General features: G+C 38.8%; 1 protein-coding gene across 1 annotated transcript in view; it reads right to left on the bottom strand.

The window, feature by feature from the left end:
* Nucleotides 1-2,118, bottom strand: part of TPTE2 (transmembrane phosphoinositide 3-phosphatase and tensin homolog 2) — a 93,839-nt gene extending 91,721 nt beyond the window's left edge. Inside the window, 2 exon segments of the mRNA XM_063619023.1 lie at nucleotides 1,660-1,768; nucleotides 2,100-2,118. The gene's annotated coding sequence lies outside the window, so the exon portion shown is untranslated.
* Nucleotides 2,119-17,834: the final 15,716 nt, after the last annotated feature.

The following is a 17,834-nucleotide window of genomic DNA, read 5'->3' as shown; positions in this document are numbered from 1 at the left end:
GCTCATCTTTCAGCCTGTGAGGAAAGGAGTGCCAGAGTTCAAATTATCAAATCTCGTTAGCCTGGTCTGAGGGCCATGAGGGGAACCTTTTAAGTTCTAAGTGGGTGTTCTCATGTCCTTGAATGGCTCATGGAAATTCATCCAGGTCTCAGGAAAAACAATACCTTTTACAAAAAGAAAGGCATCTATAGGCATCCGCTACTTTTCAGCAGGATGAATAATTGGATTATCTATGCAGAATACACTAATAAATCATAACAGGGGAAAATGTTCAAAACACCAAAAAGGTAAGAATTTGACTTTCTGACATAAGCAGCCTTATTAAATGATTACTGGATTTTTCAGACATCCTCTACTGAGGAAGAGAACTGAAAGATACTCAAATTATTCCAGATTCAAGTGACAAGCCAGGATTGCTAAGCAAGTTCCTTGGGAAACTAATCTCCAAAAAGGGCACGAGACATCCACAGATGTTACCCGAACTCCTTTCAGGGAGAGTATTGCATGAAGTCTGAAATAATACTTTGATAAGCTGCTTTGGGGCACAGAATGACTTCCCTCATGGGACATGAATAAGTAGCTAGCTAAATTTCCCTCTAAGGAAGGTGAGAATTGCAAACTGTCCTAAACTGAAGTGGTCATGCAGAATTCTTAAACGCTTTTTGGTAGATAGGAGCAACCACAGAAGTCTGAGTTAGGTGAAGGTTAGCTACACCTTTATAATCATGCTACCAGGTTATAATGAAAAGTAGGTCTCCGATCAAATCTGCCACACATACAGATATTCATTTAACAAAACATTCAGTAGCAAGCAGGCACAGTACATAAGCTTCTGTAAGCTTTCTGTACTTTAGGTGCTCCAAGCATGAGAGCTTCATTCTCAACAGATTCCTAATGTTCCAGAGGTCAAAATCTTCCTAAACCTTCCTGGAGATAGGACCATATGAGGATCAAGCCTTGGGTGTCGTCTCTAAATATACACTACAGGACACCCTCATATACCTTTATCCTGTTTCTGCGAGGGTGGGCTGTCTCCGAAACACTTTAGTTGATTCACAGATCTTAAAATGTCATATAATTGTAACATCCATCATGCTACTTTGTAAGCCACCAATCTCACTAATAAAAACCCACTTGTGACCGTCACGGTAATAACTGACAATGTTTCAGGTGTTAATTGAAATGGGACCACGGAAGCCCTTTTCGTGGCCATCTCTGTGGAGTGGCTTCCTGAGCTGAACACTAGCTCACCATCCTTGAACAAAGCATCCACCATTAGGGCAACCAGCCGCCCCTGTAGGAAAGATTAAAGTGACCAGTATATGCATATTATCACACTGCCTAAAATGTCCTATTTTTAAGGACATTAACAGGCATAGAATGAGACTTGGTTTGTTTTTTAAATTTTTTCTATTTCTATTATTTTTCTATCTAATTATTTTTCTATTTTTATTTGCTGGGTCACAGACAAGAGCAAATTCCATACCTTCAGAGTTATACCAGCTCACCTGCAGTAGGAGCAGAAATATCAAAGCTCTCAGTCTACCACCTTGTGCTCCAGAGACGTGGCCCAAGCACATCTTTGGACATGAACCAGGGCAACCCAAGGCAGAGCTGGATTTCTGGGAGTTTCTCCCTGTAAGCCCTGGACCTGCTTACCTATAGATCAGACTGCTTCCAGCGCCATTGCCAGTCAGAAGAGCCTGGGGTCAGTTCAGCTGCTAGAATAACACAAGTCTGAGGTCTTGTGTCTTCAGTACAACATTCTCTAAGAGGGAGAAATTTAATCAAGATCCTGTTAGCAGTTTTCTCTCTTGTTGACTTTCAAGATTATGGCTTTTCCTTTTTTCATTTTTTAGTTCCCAAAACCAAGCTTGTTAAATCAAATCTTGACCCAATTCCTGGCAAGTAACAAGGTTATTGCTATTTGGCCTTACACTCACTGGTTGTACCACAGTACTCTGAGGGTAAGAGGACTCTGTAAGGTCCCTGGGAGGGGAAAGGAATGTCCATTAGTGGTCCCCCCAGCTGGGTATAAGCAAACTTTCCTGACTATAGGCCCCAGAGACCACCATCTAGTTCCCCCACCAAAACTTTACATGATTTTAATTCTCCTGATGAGGATGAGAGGACAGCATTAGCCAACAGAGAGGCCAGAGGATGGGATGGGACCCCCTTACTCAGAGACCTCACCTCTAGGTCTTTACCTCGTATTGAGAATAAGTCAGTTATGTAATACGAACTCTGTGTCCATGGCAACCCCAAACAGAATCCTGGTGCTCTTGTGATTCTTGTAGAGTAGGGAATAGAAGGAGCTTGGTCCAAGACTGCAGAGACTTAAAAACATGCTGTTCTGCCATACATACAGATACTCATTAAAGATGAGGGAGAAGGGCATGGGGTCGGGGAGAATGTACCAAAACCAAAGACCACAGGATAATAACCTCAGAGCAGAGACTATCTCTCCAGTTATTTTTTCTTTTGTATGTAATGGAGGGGATTCTTCTTATTTACTCTGATGAAGAAGTTTACATCAAGTGTTTAGCTTCCTTTGTGGGTTAGAGAGAATAACCAGAGGGCTCAGTTATCCTCTCTGAATAACTATGTTTAGTGTTTTCTAGACAATATTCAATTTCACTAAAATAGACGAGGTTGATAGGACTTGGGGGGATACCTCATTGACTCAAGCTATCATTTTATAGGACTGTGAGAAAACAAATAGTTGTACATTTAAAATACACTTATATTCTAGCTAGAAGAGAGGATTTTGAATATTCTTACATCAGAGAAATAGTAAATGTTTAAGGCAATGGATATGCTAATTACCATGATTTGATCATTATGCAATGTAAAACGTACTGAAACATCACATTGCACCTCATAAATATGTACAATTTATTATGTGTCAATTAAAATTTTGAGTATAAGAAAAAATAAACTTCAATTGTAAGAAAACAACCCAACTTTTGAAAAATGGGCAAAATATGTGAACAGATACTTCACTAATAAAGATTTGCAACTGGCAAATAAGCAAATGAAAAAATGGTCATCATCACTAGCTATTAGAGAAATGCAGATTAAAACTACAATAAGAAACCACTAGATACTATTAGAATATCTAAAATTAGAAAGATGGCGTGTTGACAAAGATGGAGAGAAACTGAAACTCTCATACAATGCCAGGAATGTATAGTGCTAGATCCACTTTGGAAAACAGTTTGACAGTTTCTTAAGAAGTTAATTAGGTCTTCCAGTTCCCACTCCAACATGTAGAGAACTTGGAAGTCATCACTCCCATCTTCACAACAGAAAAAAAGATAATCAAACTGAAAATCAACAACTTTTCTTATATCCATCCGAGAATAGAGGTCACAGGGAAACCACTTCCTCAAAAACTAGAGAGATGGGTGACTAGAGAAAATCACAGTTTACCTGAGAGCAGAAGCCACAGAGCCAGTAATTGGTAGGAACACTTCAATGGTAATCAATAAATTTACTGGTGGCTGAGTGTGAACTCGCTTGAGAGTTAAAAACTTGTTGGAGTCCCGTCTTGGGGGCCCCTTATACTTTCATGAATTTTACTTCCAGAAACCCCACCAGGTTCTCATGATGAAGGCTGAAGAAAATTTCCTCAGGCTCTTTACACAAGGAAAAGGGAAAAGCAACCATTTCAAAATATACCCTAATTGGAGGATAGGGAGAGTGAGTGGGTACAGCAACCATTTTGAAATATGCCCAGAGCATTCTATTCTCTGTGTGAAAGACCTGCTCTAGAGAAAAACTGCTTTATCAGGGCCTTGTCTGACATAGGGGAAAAGCAGTAAGACAACTCTAAACCCCTCTAGCTTTCCTGTTCCACATAAAAGGAAAGGCAAAAAAAGAAATCATAACTAATTCAATATCATAAAAAATGTACACCTATGTTTTTGTCTAAGAGCATAGTTTGGGATCTTACATTTAGATATTTCTTCCATTTGAGGTTAATTTTTCTGTATGACGTGACAAAAAGATCTAACTTCATTCATTTGTATGTGGATATCTCGTTGTTCCAGCACCACTTGCTGAAGAGATGTTCATTTCCACTGAATAGTCTTGGTACCTTGTGGAAAATCAATTGACCTTAAATGTATGGATTTACTTCTGGACTCTCAATTCTATTCGATTGATCTACATATCTGTCCTTATTCCAGTACTACACAATTTTAACCACTATAGCTTTATAGTAAGTTTTGAAATAATAAAGTGTGGACTCTGCAACTTCATTGTTCTTCTTCAAGATTGTTTTGGTTATTCACAGTCCCTTGCATTTTCAAATGAATCTTAGATCAGCAAGTCAATTTCTGCAAAAAGAGAAGCTAGGATTTTGATAGGAACTGAGTTGAACCTGTAGATCAATTTGTGGAGTGCTGTCATCTTAATAGTAATGTCTTCCATTCAATAAATACAGAATGTGTATCCATTTATTTAGGTCTTAATCACTTTCAATAACGTTTTGTAGTCTTACATTTCTTTTGTTTTAGTATTATTTTTTAATGCTATTGTAAATAAAATTACTTTCTTAATTTCATTTTGAGCCTACTCATTGCTAGTGTTTCTAAATCTAACTGATTTTTTGCACACTGATCTTACATCTTTTGTGAACTCAATTGTTGCTCCAGCAGGTTTGTTGTTGTTGTTGTGGGTTCCTTAGATTTTCTATACACAACATTATGTATCTGCAAAAAATAGAGTTTCACTTTTTCCATTCCAATCTAGAGGGTTTTTATTTCTTTTTTGTGGTTGGTTTTGTTTTGTTTTGTTTTTTGTCTAATTATCCTGGTTAGAATCTCCAGTACAATGTTGAACAGAAAAAGCAAGCAGATATCCTTGTCTTGTTCCTCATCTTAGGAGAAAAGATTTAAGACTTTCACCACTAAGTTTAATGTTAGCTGTTGGTTTTTCATAAACTTTACCAGATTATCTAAGGGTTTAGGTTTTTTGTTGTTGTTGTTATTTACCTAAGTTATTTACCACATTTTTCAGTTCTTTTCTTTTTTTTCTTGATCAGGCTAGCTAAGCTATCAATTTTGTTGATCTTTTCAAATAACTTTTGGTTTTGTTTATTTTCTTTTATTTTTATTTTTTATTATACTTTAGGTTTTAGGGTACATGTGCACAATGTGCAGGTTTGTTACATATGTATCCATGTGCCATGTTGATTTCCTGCACCCATTAACTCGTCATTTAGCATTAGGTATATCTCCTAATGCTGTCCCTCCCCGCTCCCCCAAACTCATAACAGTCCCCAGAGTGTGATGTTCCCCTTCCTGTGTCCATGAGTTCTCATTGTTCAATTCCCACCTATGAGTGAGAACATGCGGTATTTGGTTTTTTGTCCTTGCGATAGTTTACTGAGAACGATGTTTTCCGGTTTCATCCATGTCCCTACAAAGGATATGAACTCATCCTTTTTTATGGCTGCATAGTATTCCATGGTGTATATGTGCCACATTTTCTTAATCCAGTCTATCGTTGTTGGACATTTGGGTTGGTTCCAACTCTTTGCTATTGTGAATAGTGCCGCAATAAACATATGTGTGCATGTGTCTTTATAGCAGCATGATTTATAGTCCTTTGGGTATATACCCAGTAATGGGATGGCTGGGTCAAATGGTATTTCTAGTTCTATATCCCTGAGGAATCGCCACACTGACTTCCACAATGGTTGAACTAGTTTACAGTCCCACCAACAGTGTAAAAGTGTTCCTATTTCTCCACATCCTCTCCAGCACCTGTTGTTTCCTGATTTTTTAATGATGGCCATTCTAACTGGTGTGAGATGGTATCTCATTGTGGTTTTGATTTGCATTTCTCTGATGGCCAGTGATGATGAGCATTTCATGTGTTTTTTGGCTGCATAAATGTCTTCTTTTGAGAAGTGTCTGTTCGTGTCCTTTGCCCACTTTTTGATGGGGTTGTTTTTTTCTTATAAATATGTTTGAGTTCATTGTAGATTCTGGATATTAGCCCTTTGTCAGATGAGTAGGTTGCAAAAATTTTCTCCCATTCTGTAGGTTGCCTGTTCACTCTGATGGTAGTTTCTTTTGCTGTGCAGAAGCTCTTTAGTTTAATTAGATCCCATGTGTCAATTTTGGCTTTTGTTGCCATTGCTTTTGGTGTTTTAGACATGAAGTCCTTGCCCATGCCTATGTCCTGAATGGTATTGCCTAGGTTTTCTTGTAGGATTTTAATGGTTTTAGGTCTAACATTTAAGTCTTTAATCCATCTTGAATTAATTTTTGTATAAGGTGTAAGGAAGGGATCCAGTTTCAGCTTTCTACATATGGCTAGCCAGTTTTCCCAGCACCATTTATTAAATAGGGAATCCTTTCCCCATTTCTTGTTTTTGTCAGGTTTGTCAAAGATCAGATAGTTGTAGATATGTGGCATCATTTCTGAGGGCTCTGTTCTGTTCCATTGATCTATGTCTCTGTTGTGGTACCAGTACCATGCTGTTTTGGTCACTGTAGCCTTGTAGTATAGTTTGAAGTCAGGTAGGGTGATGCCTCCAGCTTTGTTCTTTTGGCTTAGGATTGACTTGGTGATGCGGGCTCTTTTTTGGTTCCATATGAACTTTAAAGTAGTTTTTTCCAATTCTTTGAAGAAAGTCATTGGTAGCTTGATGGGGATGGCATTGAATCTATAAATTACCTTGGGCAGTATGGCCGTTTTCACGATATTGATTCTTCCTACCCATGAGCATGGAATATTCTTCCATTTGTTTGTATCCTCTTTTATTTCATTGAGCAGTGGTTTGTAGTTCTCCTTGAAGAGGTCATTTACATCCCTTGTAAGTTGGATTCCTAGGTTTTGTTTATTTTCTCTATCGTTTTTCTGCTTGCCATTTTATTTATTTTCACTCTAACATTTATTATACCCTTGCTTTACTTGCTTTGGTTTCAGTTTGCTCTTCTAGTTTCTTTAGGTGGAAAGTTAAATTATTGATTGAGATCTTTCTTCCGTTCTAATGTAAGAATTTACACCTATAAATTTCCCTTTAAGCATGGCATTAGCTGCATTCCATAAGTTTTGAGATGTGGAATTTTTGTTTTCATTTATCTCAAAATATATTCTGATTTATCTTGGATTTCTTCTATGACCAATTGATTATTTAAGAGTACATTGTTTAATTTCCATATATTTGTGAACTTCCCAAATTTCCTTCTCTTACTATTCTAACTTCATTTTACTGCAGTTGAGAACATGCTTTGTATGATTTAAATCTTTTAAAATTTATTGAGAGTTCTTTTATTGCCTAGCTTATGGTCTTTCCTAGGGAATGTTCCATGTGCACTTATAAAGACTGTATACTCTGTTGTTGCTGGGGGATGGAGAATGCTATAGATATCTGTTAAATCTAGTTGGTTTACAGTATTATTCAAGTCTTACATTTTCTTATTGATTTTCTGCCTATTTGTCTAGCTATTAATGAAAGTGGGGAATTGAAGTCCTCAACTATTATTGCTGAATTGTTTCTCCCTTCAATTCTGTCAATTTTTTCTTCATGTACTTTGAGGCTCTGTTATATGTTTTTGATGGATTGATCCTCTTATTATTATAAAATGTTCTTTGTTTTTAATAAAAATTTTTGCCTTTAAGTCTTTTTTTTCTGATTTTTTATCATGATTCCATCTCTTTATTTAGTTAGTTAGTTTCTTGGTTACTGTTTGCTTGTTATATCTTTTTCTATACTTTTACTTTTAACCTATTTGAGTTTTGGTCTAAAACATGTCTCTTATAGACAGCATATAGTAGGATCGTGTCCTTTAATTCATTCTGCAAATTTCTTCCTTTTAAATGGAGAGAAATTTCCATTTAATACAATAATTGATAAAGTAAGATTTATGCTAAATAGTTTTGTAGTGTACAATTTTTATTTCTTTGTCATTTCTTTTACTACATTTTTGAGTTGTTTTCTTAGCAGTTGCCCTGGATATTGCAATTAACATGTTGATTTATAACTATGTAGTTCATATTAATACCAACTTAATTACAAGAGTATACATAAACTTTTTCCTATGTAGCTCCATTCCCTCTCTCTTCCATTGTGCTGTTAATGCCTTATAAACCATATCTTCATATGCTCTATGTTCATCAACCCATTTATGAGAACCGCTTTATGCTTATACTGCCTTTTATATTTACTCATATAGTTATCTTTCTCAGCTCTTTATTTCCTCATGTGGATTTGAGTTACTACCTAGTATTCTTTCCTTTCAGCCTAAATGACTCCCATTAGTATTTCTTATAGAGATGTCTTCAAGCAACAAATTTTTTTAGTTTTGTTTACCAAGGAATGTCTTAAATGTCCTAAGATACTTAATGCCTTATGTTTCTCCTTCAATGTTGAAGGATATTTTTGCTACATACAGAATTCTTGATTAATAAGTCTCATTAGACCCTTAGTAGCCATCTTGATTATGACACCAACTGTCATGGCATCACAGGGGTGGTATACACGTAACCCTTATTTCACTTCATAATTGGCCCAATATGCAATGGTAATTATCCTGGCAATTTGGATATGCCAGAGAAGCCACAGTGTGCTTCCTTTAAGTGAAAAGGTGAAAGTCTCTGACATCATAAGAAAAGAAAAATATTATAGGCCGAGGTTGCTAAGATTTACAGTAAGGAAAAATCCTCTACTCATAAAATTGTGAAGAAGAACAAAGAAATTTGTGCCAGTTTTGCTGTCAAAAGCTGCAAAAGTTACAGCTACAGTGCATAAGTACTTAGTTGAGATGGAAAAGACATTAAATTTATAGGTGGAAGACATGAACAGAAATGTCTTCTGACAGCAAGCAGGTTTAGTACTCTCAGCATTTGTTTTTTTCTTTGTTTTGTTTTGCTTACTTTTTTTTTTTTTTAGACGGAGTCTCACTCCGTCACCCAGGCTAGAGTGCAGTGGTGTGATCTCGGCTCACTACAAGCTCTGCCTCCCAGGTTCACGCCATTCTCCTGCCTCAGCCTCCCAAGTAGCTAGGACTACAGGCACCCACCACCACGTCCAGCTAATTTTTTTGTATTTTTTTTAGTAGAGACGGGGTTTCACCACGTTAGCCAGGATGGTATCGATCTCCTGACCTCATGATCCGCCTGCCTCGGCCTCCCAAAGTGCTGACATTACAGGCATGAGCCACTGCGCCCAGCCTTTGTTTACATTTTTTGTTAGCATATTGTGTATCTCAACTTATCTATACCCAGGTAGCCATTATGTTCAGCAATTGCCTCTGATTGTCTTCAACAAATATGAACAAAGGCTGGGGGAGCTCTAAGTCAGGCCAAATAAAGATAGCCTTGTGCGTGGGGTCTTCCTTGGACCTCCTAGTCAGGTCACATAATGACATTTCTCTGGGAATAAGGCTTTGAATGAGTCCCAACCCCCTTTTGTTCCTTTCTATGGCTCCCAGGAGCTTGTTTTTCACCAAGATTGTAGGATGTTGGTTTTCAAGGCTACCATGGAGCTGGGAGGATATAATGAGCATAAAGTAAGAACACTACAAAGCTCACTATTCCCACCAAAATTCAGCTTACATTCTTGAATAAATGCTCCCAAGATTGCAGGAAGCCTTTGGATATTTTCCAGAGATCTGAAAAAGTTGCTTTTATTTTTCCCAGCTGCTTTTATGAATAAAGGAATTTTTGAAGGTTCCTAGCTTGCCATTTTTAGTGACATCACTTCCAAATAACTTTTATTTTTATTTTTATTTTTATTTTTTATTTATTTTTTTGAAACAGAGTCTCGCTGTGTTGCCCAGGCTGGAGTACAGTGGTGCAATCTTGGCTCACTGCAACCTCTGCCTCCCAAGTTCAAGTGATTCTCCTGCCTCAGCCTCCCTAGTAGCTGGGATCCCAGGTGCATGCCACCATGTCCAGCTAACTTTTGTATTTTTAGTAGAGACGGGGTTTCACCATGTTGGTCAGGCTGGTCTCAAACTCCTGACCTCAGGTTATCCTCCCACCTCAGCCTCCCAAAGGGATTACAGGCATGAGCTACCATGCCTAGCCCCAGATACACTTTTAAATATATTTCTGAACTCACAAAATGTGAAGGAAGTACAAAATGATTACACACACGCACACACAGTCTAGAGGTGAAACTAAAGTCATCAGTCAACATAGAAGCCAGAGATGCCCTGGAAGTGTGCCAAAACCAAAAACCTAGAGCTTTGTTAGTTAACATTGTGGCTGCCTGAGGTAGTAAATAGGAATTGGGGCAATCAATAGGAACGTCAAAATACTTTCTTTTTTAAAAAGCTGGGAATGAGATGTCAATAGGGGACTTTGAAATACTCTGACACATTCCTGGGAATCTGTTCAGCAATGCTGGGATCTAGAATTTTTCTGGTTAACTGACTCATAGGATCTAAACCTGACAAAGTAGGGAACTGAGTCTGAGACCTCCATATAAATCCAGGGACCAAAATCGGCTATATATTTAGTAGAAAAGACAAAGTTGGAAGGATATGACAAGTGAACCAATAAGCAAATCAGTCTGCAGGCAGTGGATTTTAAAACATTAGTAATTTTAAGTCTTCCCTAATGTCTTCTAACCAGCTTTACTCTTAGGCTGGAATGTGAATTTATGCCATATTCATAGTCCAAGAAACCTCAAACCAATAAATCTAACTAGAATGGTTCCTGATTGGTACTACTTCCAAAACCAAGCACAAACCAGGCAAATCATCTCTATTCCAGTCTCTCAGGATACCCAAAGTTAAAGTTTAGACAAATATGAGCTATTTCTAAAATTTAACAGAGTTGAAGAGTCAAACTACCACAAGCAGGAGTCAACAGAAACCATAAAGAGAAGAAAAAGACATAGAAAAATACAAATATTAAAATTATAACAAACTTTATACTCAGGAAGCAGGTTTAAAAGTATGTTTAAAGTGAAAAGATAGAGATCAACACTACAGGGAGAATTAAAAGTGGCCCTTGGTCCACTCTGGAACTTCAAAGTAGGTTTTCTGAAAAAGATGATGCTTGAGCTTGGGCATGAAGGACAATAAAGAATAAACCAGGAGAAAAAGTGGTGAGCAAGTTTCAGAGAAAAAGATCATAATGTATAAATACATGGAAGCATTGAATAGCAGAGGGACTTCAGGGGAAATTATAAACATTTACCTATTACTGCAGTAACAAATGTAGAGCAGGGAGTAACAGGAGATGCCTGTACGGTATATTAAGAAGTACAGGCATTATTTAATAGGCAATAGAGAGTCAAAAAGGGATTTTAAGAAGGGAAGTCTCCTGATAATTTTGTTTTATGTAGTCTTTCTTTCAGTGGTGAGGAGAGAAAGCAACACTGAAGTCTCAGGGATCAGTTAGGAGGCTACTACACAGCTTAGGTGAGAGATGTTGAGGGCCTGAAAAACCAGGGTGGTAGTAAGAATTGAGAGGAGAGACAGATTTGAGAAACAGCAGAAAAAATTAGCACAACTTGTGATTGACTAGCTTTGTGGAGGATAGCCAAAGCAATCCTGCACAAAAAGAATGAAGCTGGAAATGCCACACTACCCGACTTCAAACCATCTACAAGGCTACAGTGAGCAAAACAGCATGGCACTGGTACAAAAACAGACACGCAGACCAATGGAACAGGTTAAAGAACCCAGAAATAAAGCTGCACAGCTACAACCATCTGATCTTCAACAAAGCTAACAAAAACAAGCAATGGAGAAAGGACTTTCTACTCAACAAATGGTGCTGGGATAACTGACTAGCCATATGCAGAAGATTGAAACTGGACCCCTTCCTTTCACCACAAACAAAAATCAACCCATGATGGATAAAAGGCTTAAATGTAAAACCTAAAACTATAAAATCCCTGGAAGATAAGCTAGGAAATACCATTCTGACATAGGACCTTGTGAAGATTTCATGACAAAGATGCCAAAAGCAACTGCAACAAAAACAAAAACAGACAAGTAGAACCTAATTAAAGAGCTCCTGCACAGCAAAGAAACTATCAACAGACTGAACAGACAGCCTACAGAATGAGAAAAAATATTTACAGATTATGCATCTGACAACAGTCTAATATCCAGAATCTATAAGGAACTGAAACGAATTTACAAGCAAAAAACAAACAACCTCACTAAAAAAAAAAAGGGAGGGGCAAAGGACATGAACAGACACTTCTCAAAAGACATACACACAGCTAACAAACATGAAAAAATGCTCAACATCACTAATCCTAGAGAAATGCAAATCAAAACTACAATGAGATACCATCTCATACCAGTCAGAATAGCTATTATTAAAAAGCCAAAAAATAGATGCTGACAAAGTTACAGAGGAAAGGGAATGCTTACACACTACCGGTGGATATGTAAATTAGTTCAGCCATTATGGAAAGCAGTTTGGCGATTTCTCAAAGAACTTGAGAATTACCCTGTGACCCAGCAATCCTGAGTATATACCCACAGGAATATAAATATCATTCTACCATGAAGACACACGCACACATATGTTCATTGCAGCACTATTCACAGTAGCAAAGACACAGAATTGACCTAGGTGCCCATCAATGGTGAACTGAACAAAAAAAATGTGGCACACATACACCATAGAATACAATGCAGCCATAAAATAAAAACAAGATCATGTCCTTTGCAGCAATCCAGCCTAAAAGCCTAAAAGCCTGGAGGCCATCCAGCTCCAGCTTAAAAATTATTCTAAGCAAACTAACACAGGAACAGGAAACCAAATACCTCATGTTCTCACTTATAAGTGAGAGTTAAACATTGAATACACATGGGCACAAATATGGGAACAACAGACATTGGGGCCTACTTGAGGGTTGGAGGCTGGGAGGACAGTGAGTATCAAAAAGCTACCTATCAGGTACTATGCTTATCATCTGAGTGACAAAACAATCCGTACATCAAACCCCCATGACACAAAATTTACATATATAACAAACCTGCACATATACCCTTGAACCTAAAAGTTAAAAATTAATTAAATAAAATGTGCCTACAAAAAATAACTGGATTTAGGCATGTCTATTTGTATATAAAAATGGAGCTATTGGCACAGTCATGAACCAACTGAATTATATCTCAGTATATCAAAATGGTTAATATTGATGTAAAGATAATCAATAAGAGAAAATATTTCAGGTCAGATTTAGGATTTTACGTGAAATTATTACTGCTGGAAAACCAACAGATTACATGTCAGATGGATCCCAGGAGACATGCAAGGACTGACACAATGTGGAATAAACATTAAAAAAAGGCCGGGCGTGGTGGCTCATGCCTGTAATCCCAGCACTTTGGGAGGCTAAAGCAGGCGGATCACCTGAGGTCAGGAGTTCAGGACCAGCCTGGCCAACATGGCAAAACCCCATCTCTACAAAAATACCAGATACCAGAGGCTGGGAAGTGTGGCAGGGAAGAGTGGTTGGTTAATACAGTTAGACAGAAGGAATAAGTTCTAATGTTCTACAGCAGAGTAGGGTGACTACAGTTAACAACAATGTATTGTGTATTTCAAAATAGCTCTAAGAGAGGACTTGAAATGTTCCCAACATACAGAAATGACAAATACTCAAAGTGGCAGATACCTTTAATACCCTGATTGGTCATTACACATTCTATGCATGTAACAACATATCATCTGTACCCCATAAATATGTACAAATATTTGTTGTGTACCAATTAAAACTAAAATTTAAAAAATAAAAATACAGTGTATCTACACAATGGAATATTATTCAGCATTAATACACTGCAAGTTGGATAAACCTTGAAAACACGCCACATGAGAGAAACAATGCATAAAAGATCACAAATTGGGCTGCACGTGGTGGCTCACGCCTGTAATCCCAGCACTTTGGGAGACCAAGGCAGGCACATCACTTGAGCTCAAGAGTTCCAGACCAGCCTGGGCAACATGACAAAACCCGTCTCAACAAATAAAATTAGGCAGGTGTGGTGGTGCGCCCCTGTGGTCCCAGCTACCGGCTACTCACGAGGCTGATACAGGATGAAGGCATCAGGGCAGTTTCATGGCTGGGATCAACTCTCCTGGGAGCAGGTCCTAGCAGGACTTGGTGTCCACATCCAGGTTATAGGTCCTGCAGAGAGCTTGGAATACTTACCCCTCAATCTGTGGGGAGGAGCAGGGGCTGGCACCTTGAGGACTTACTGTCCTTCTGACCAGTCCTGATGTTTCCAAGGCACTGGGGTTTCAGGACTGGATAAGACTGTTGTAAGGCCACAGTGTGGAAACTGCAGTGTGGCAACTGCAGTAAGTCACAGGCCAAATCCTCAACTCTGGCACTATCTAAAGTACCTTTCTTGGCCGGGTGCGGTGGCTCACGCCTGTAATCTCAGCTCTTTGGGAGGCTGAGACAGGTGGATTACCTGAGGTCAGGAGTTCAAGACCAGCCTAGCCTACGTGGTGAAACCCCTTCTCTACTAAAAAAAAAAAAATACAAAAAATTAGCTGGGCGTGGTGACGGACATCTGTAATCCCAGCTACTGAGGAGGCTGAGGTAACAGAATCACTTGAACCCAAGAGGCAGAGGTTGCAGTGAGCCAAGATTGCGTGACTGCACTCCAGCCTAGGCAACAAGAGCGAAACTCCATCTCAAAAAAAAAAAAAAAAAAGCCTATTTATATACTTATTTACTTCCAAAATTTGTTTTTTTTTGGAACATCACTCTTAGGATTTGCATAACAAATAGTGTGTGTATAAATTTACTAATTTTTATTTTATGTATAAGAACAACTCACTCTTAGCAGATAGGGCCATGAACACATCCTTATAACATAACAGGTACAGACAAGACGGTTTAAATCATGAGCACTTTACTCCTATAGTAAGTAGGTAGAGCAGGAATTCCTACAGAGGGAAAGTATTCCTCCAGTTCCTGCTAGCTCAGACTTCCTCCCAGGCTGAACCATTGATATGGCTCCTCCTTAAGTCTGCATGGTTATCTGCCCATCTCTGTCCCCAGTAGAAAGAACAGACCTTGACTCTCAGAGACGGTTGGTGGCCACAAGTCCCTGAACTGCTACTTGGCTTCCCCAGTAAAAAGATTTGGCCAGGCATGGTGGCTCATGCCTGTAATCCCAGCACTTTGGGAGGCTGAGGTGGGCAGATCACCCGAGGTCAGGAGTTCAAGACCAGCCTGGAAACACGGCGAAACCCTGTCTCTACTAAAAATTAAAAAATTAGCCAGGTGTGGTGGCATGTGCCTATAGTACCAGCTACTCGGGAGGCTGAGGCAGGAGAATCACTTGAACCCAGAGGCAGAGGTTGCAGTGAGCCAAGATCGTGCCACTGTACTCCAGCCCCTAGGCAACACAGCAAGAGTCTGTCTCAAAATAAATAATTAATTAATTAAGGAAAACTTGTTCTTGTAACCCAAGGCAACTGATAGGCTCATTTAGGCTCTGGCTTCCAGTGACAATGAGTTCTAGATGACAAGTCTCAAAGAGAAGAGCCCCTCTCATTGTCTGGGCCCCTGCCCTAAGCCTGCAGACTCAGGTTTGGTTCTCACTGATAAGAGAGACAGAGTTTCACCATGTTAGCCAGGCTGGTCTCGAACTCCTGACCTCAGGTGATCCGCCCGCCTCAGCCTCCCAAAGTGCTGAGATTACAGGCGTGAGCCACCATGGCCCAGCTGAGTTCTTAGTTTTCAATATCTCAGAAAGCCAATTAGATCTTAATCTCATTTAAATCTCTTGATTTTACACAGTAGTAACAGTGAACACATGGTAAAATTCAGCCCATCTAACTCAGAAACTTCATTTTAGGACAACATTTCAAACTCCTTTCCCATCTAGGCATTTTTCAGTAGCAGATATGTGGCACATCTGACTCCCTTCCTCCCCTTTCTTCTCCTGATCCCTCTTGGGGAAGGTTTAGGGATTAGAGATGTACTCAGAGCCAGAATTCAGTGGCCTAAATCACCAATCCTTGGATTACTGCAAGCTCACCTAGAGTCTAAAGGAACAATTCTCCTTATGCCCTTCGTGATCCTGGAAACATTACTTCTCTCCTCAGTTGCTGTTTCTCACTTAACATCTCATTTTGAAACTTTGTTTCTCTGTGGCCACTATGAAATTTGCTCCACTGAGCTTTCTAGCTTTAATTTTTGCCCCCTCAATCAGCTCCAAAAAGCCCTACTGAAGTAGCCCCAGAAACTCACATTGCTATTCCACTCTTTAATGATTTCTCATCTACATATTAACTACCACTCCAACATTCCTGCATTTGTGGTCATCTTGTCAGTGCATCTCACTGAACCTAAATGAAGAAATTCTTATTCCTTTTACTCCAGATTATCCATACAATTATTCTTAAAAGCTATCCTTGGGATATACTGAGAAAAGTACTTCACTATTGGAATCTGCTGATTTGGGTTTAAGTGCTGGCTGCACCACTTACTTAGCAAATTTCAGAAAGGTATTAAATTCCTACAAATTGGAATAATGTCTACTTTATAAAGTGTTTCAAAAATCCAGTGATAATGTATGTGATATACACATCACAGGGTCAGTCTGTCAAGCAGGACCCTGTCAGTGGTGGCTAAGAAGATGATGATAAGTACCCATGGGGTGCCACGAACAGAGCAGTCACATCTACTGACCTCAGCCACCAAACACCAACCCTTTCAGCTTCCCTGGATGCTTTGCTAACTGCGTTTTTTTGGGATAATATGTGCTTCTCTCTGGCTTGAGAACAGAACACTCCTTCAAATGGTTGAAGTGTCTTTATTATATACATGGTCTGTGCTTTATCGTACTAATTTTTTTTTGAGGCAGGGTCTCACTCTGTTGTCCAGGTTGGAGTGCAGTGGCATGATCACAGATCACTGCAGCCTGAACTCATGGGCTCACGTGATCCTCCCACCTCAGCCTCCTGAGTAGCTGGGACCATAGGCACACACCATTTGTTTTTAAGAGATGGGGTCTCACTATGTTGCCCAGGCTGGTCTCAAACTCCTGGGCTCAAGTGATTCTCCCGCCTCGGCATCCCAATGTGTTGAGATTACAGATGTAGGCCACCTTGCCTGGCCCTAAATTTTTTTTTCTTATGGTAAAATACCAAAAAATGTACCATCTTAACCATGTTTAAGTGTGCAATTCAGTGGTGTGAAGTACATTCACATTGTTATGTAGCCATCACTACTATCCATCCTCTGAACTTCAAAAAAAATCATCCCAAACGAAAGTCTATACCCATTAAACACTAACTCTCTACTCTCCCCTACCCCCACCCCCTGGAAACTACTTTCTGTCTCCATGAATTTGCCTATTCTAGCTGTCTCACATAAGTGGAATCATATAATATTGGTTTTTCTGTGACTGGCTTATTTCACTCAGTATAATGTCCTCAAGGTTCATCTATGTTGTAGCGTATATAAGAATTGCACTTCTTTCAAGGCTGAATCACATTCCATTGTACATCTATACCTCATTTTGTTTATCCATTCATCCATGGATGAACATTTGGGTTGTTTCCACATTTTGGCTATTGTGACTTTATCCTGTTTTACATTCTGCAGCAATCTACATCTTTATTTTCAGAACTATTAAGTTTCCTCATATTAATACTCATAGGAAAAGAGTCATGAAAGGTTTTTATTTGATTTCATTTTTTGGTCATTTATCCTTTTTTTTGGCAGCCACAAAGACTGGGATTTCTAATTCTATGTTATGATAAGTAGACAATTTAAGTCATTTATCTTTTTTTCTATTTCCTTTTCAAAGAAAGAAAATAGTATTTTTCTAAAATATGATCATGTCTGTTTGGTCTATTTTTACATGTGTTAA

This window comes from Symphalangus syndactylus, chromosome 15 (assembly GCF_028878055.3).
Source record: "Symphalangus syndactylus isolate Jambi chromosome 15, NHGRI_mSymSyn1-v2.1_pri, whole genome shotgun sequence".
Classification (NCBI taxonomy): domain Eukaryota; kingdom Metazoa; phylum Chordata; class Mammalia; order Primates; family Hylobatidae; genus Symphalangus; species Symphalangus syndactylus.
This window is presented reverse-complemented; position numbering and strand designations above follow the sequence as displayed.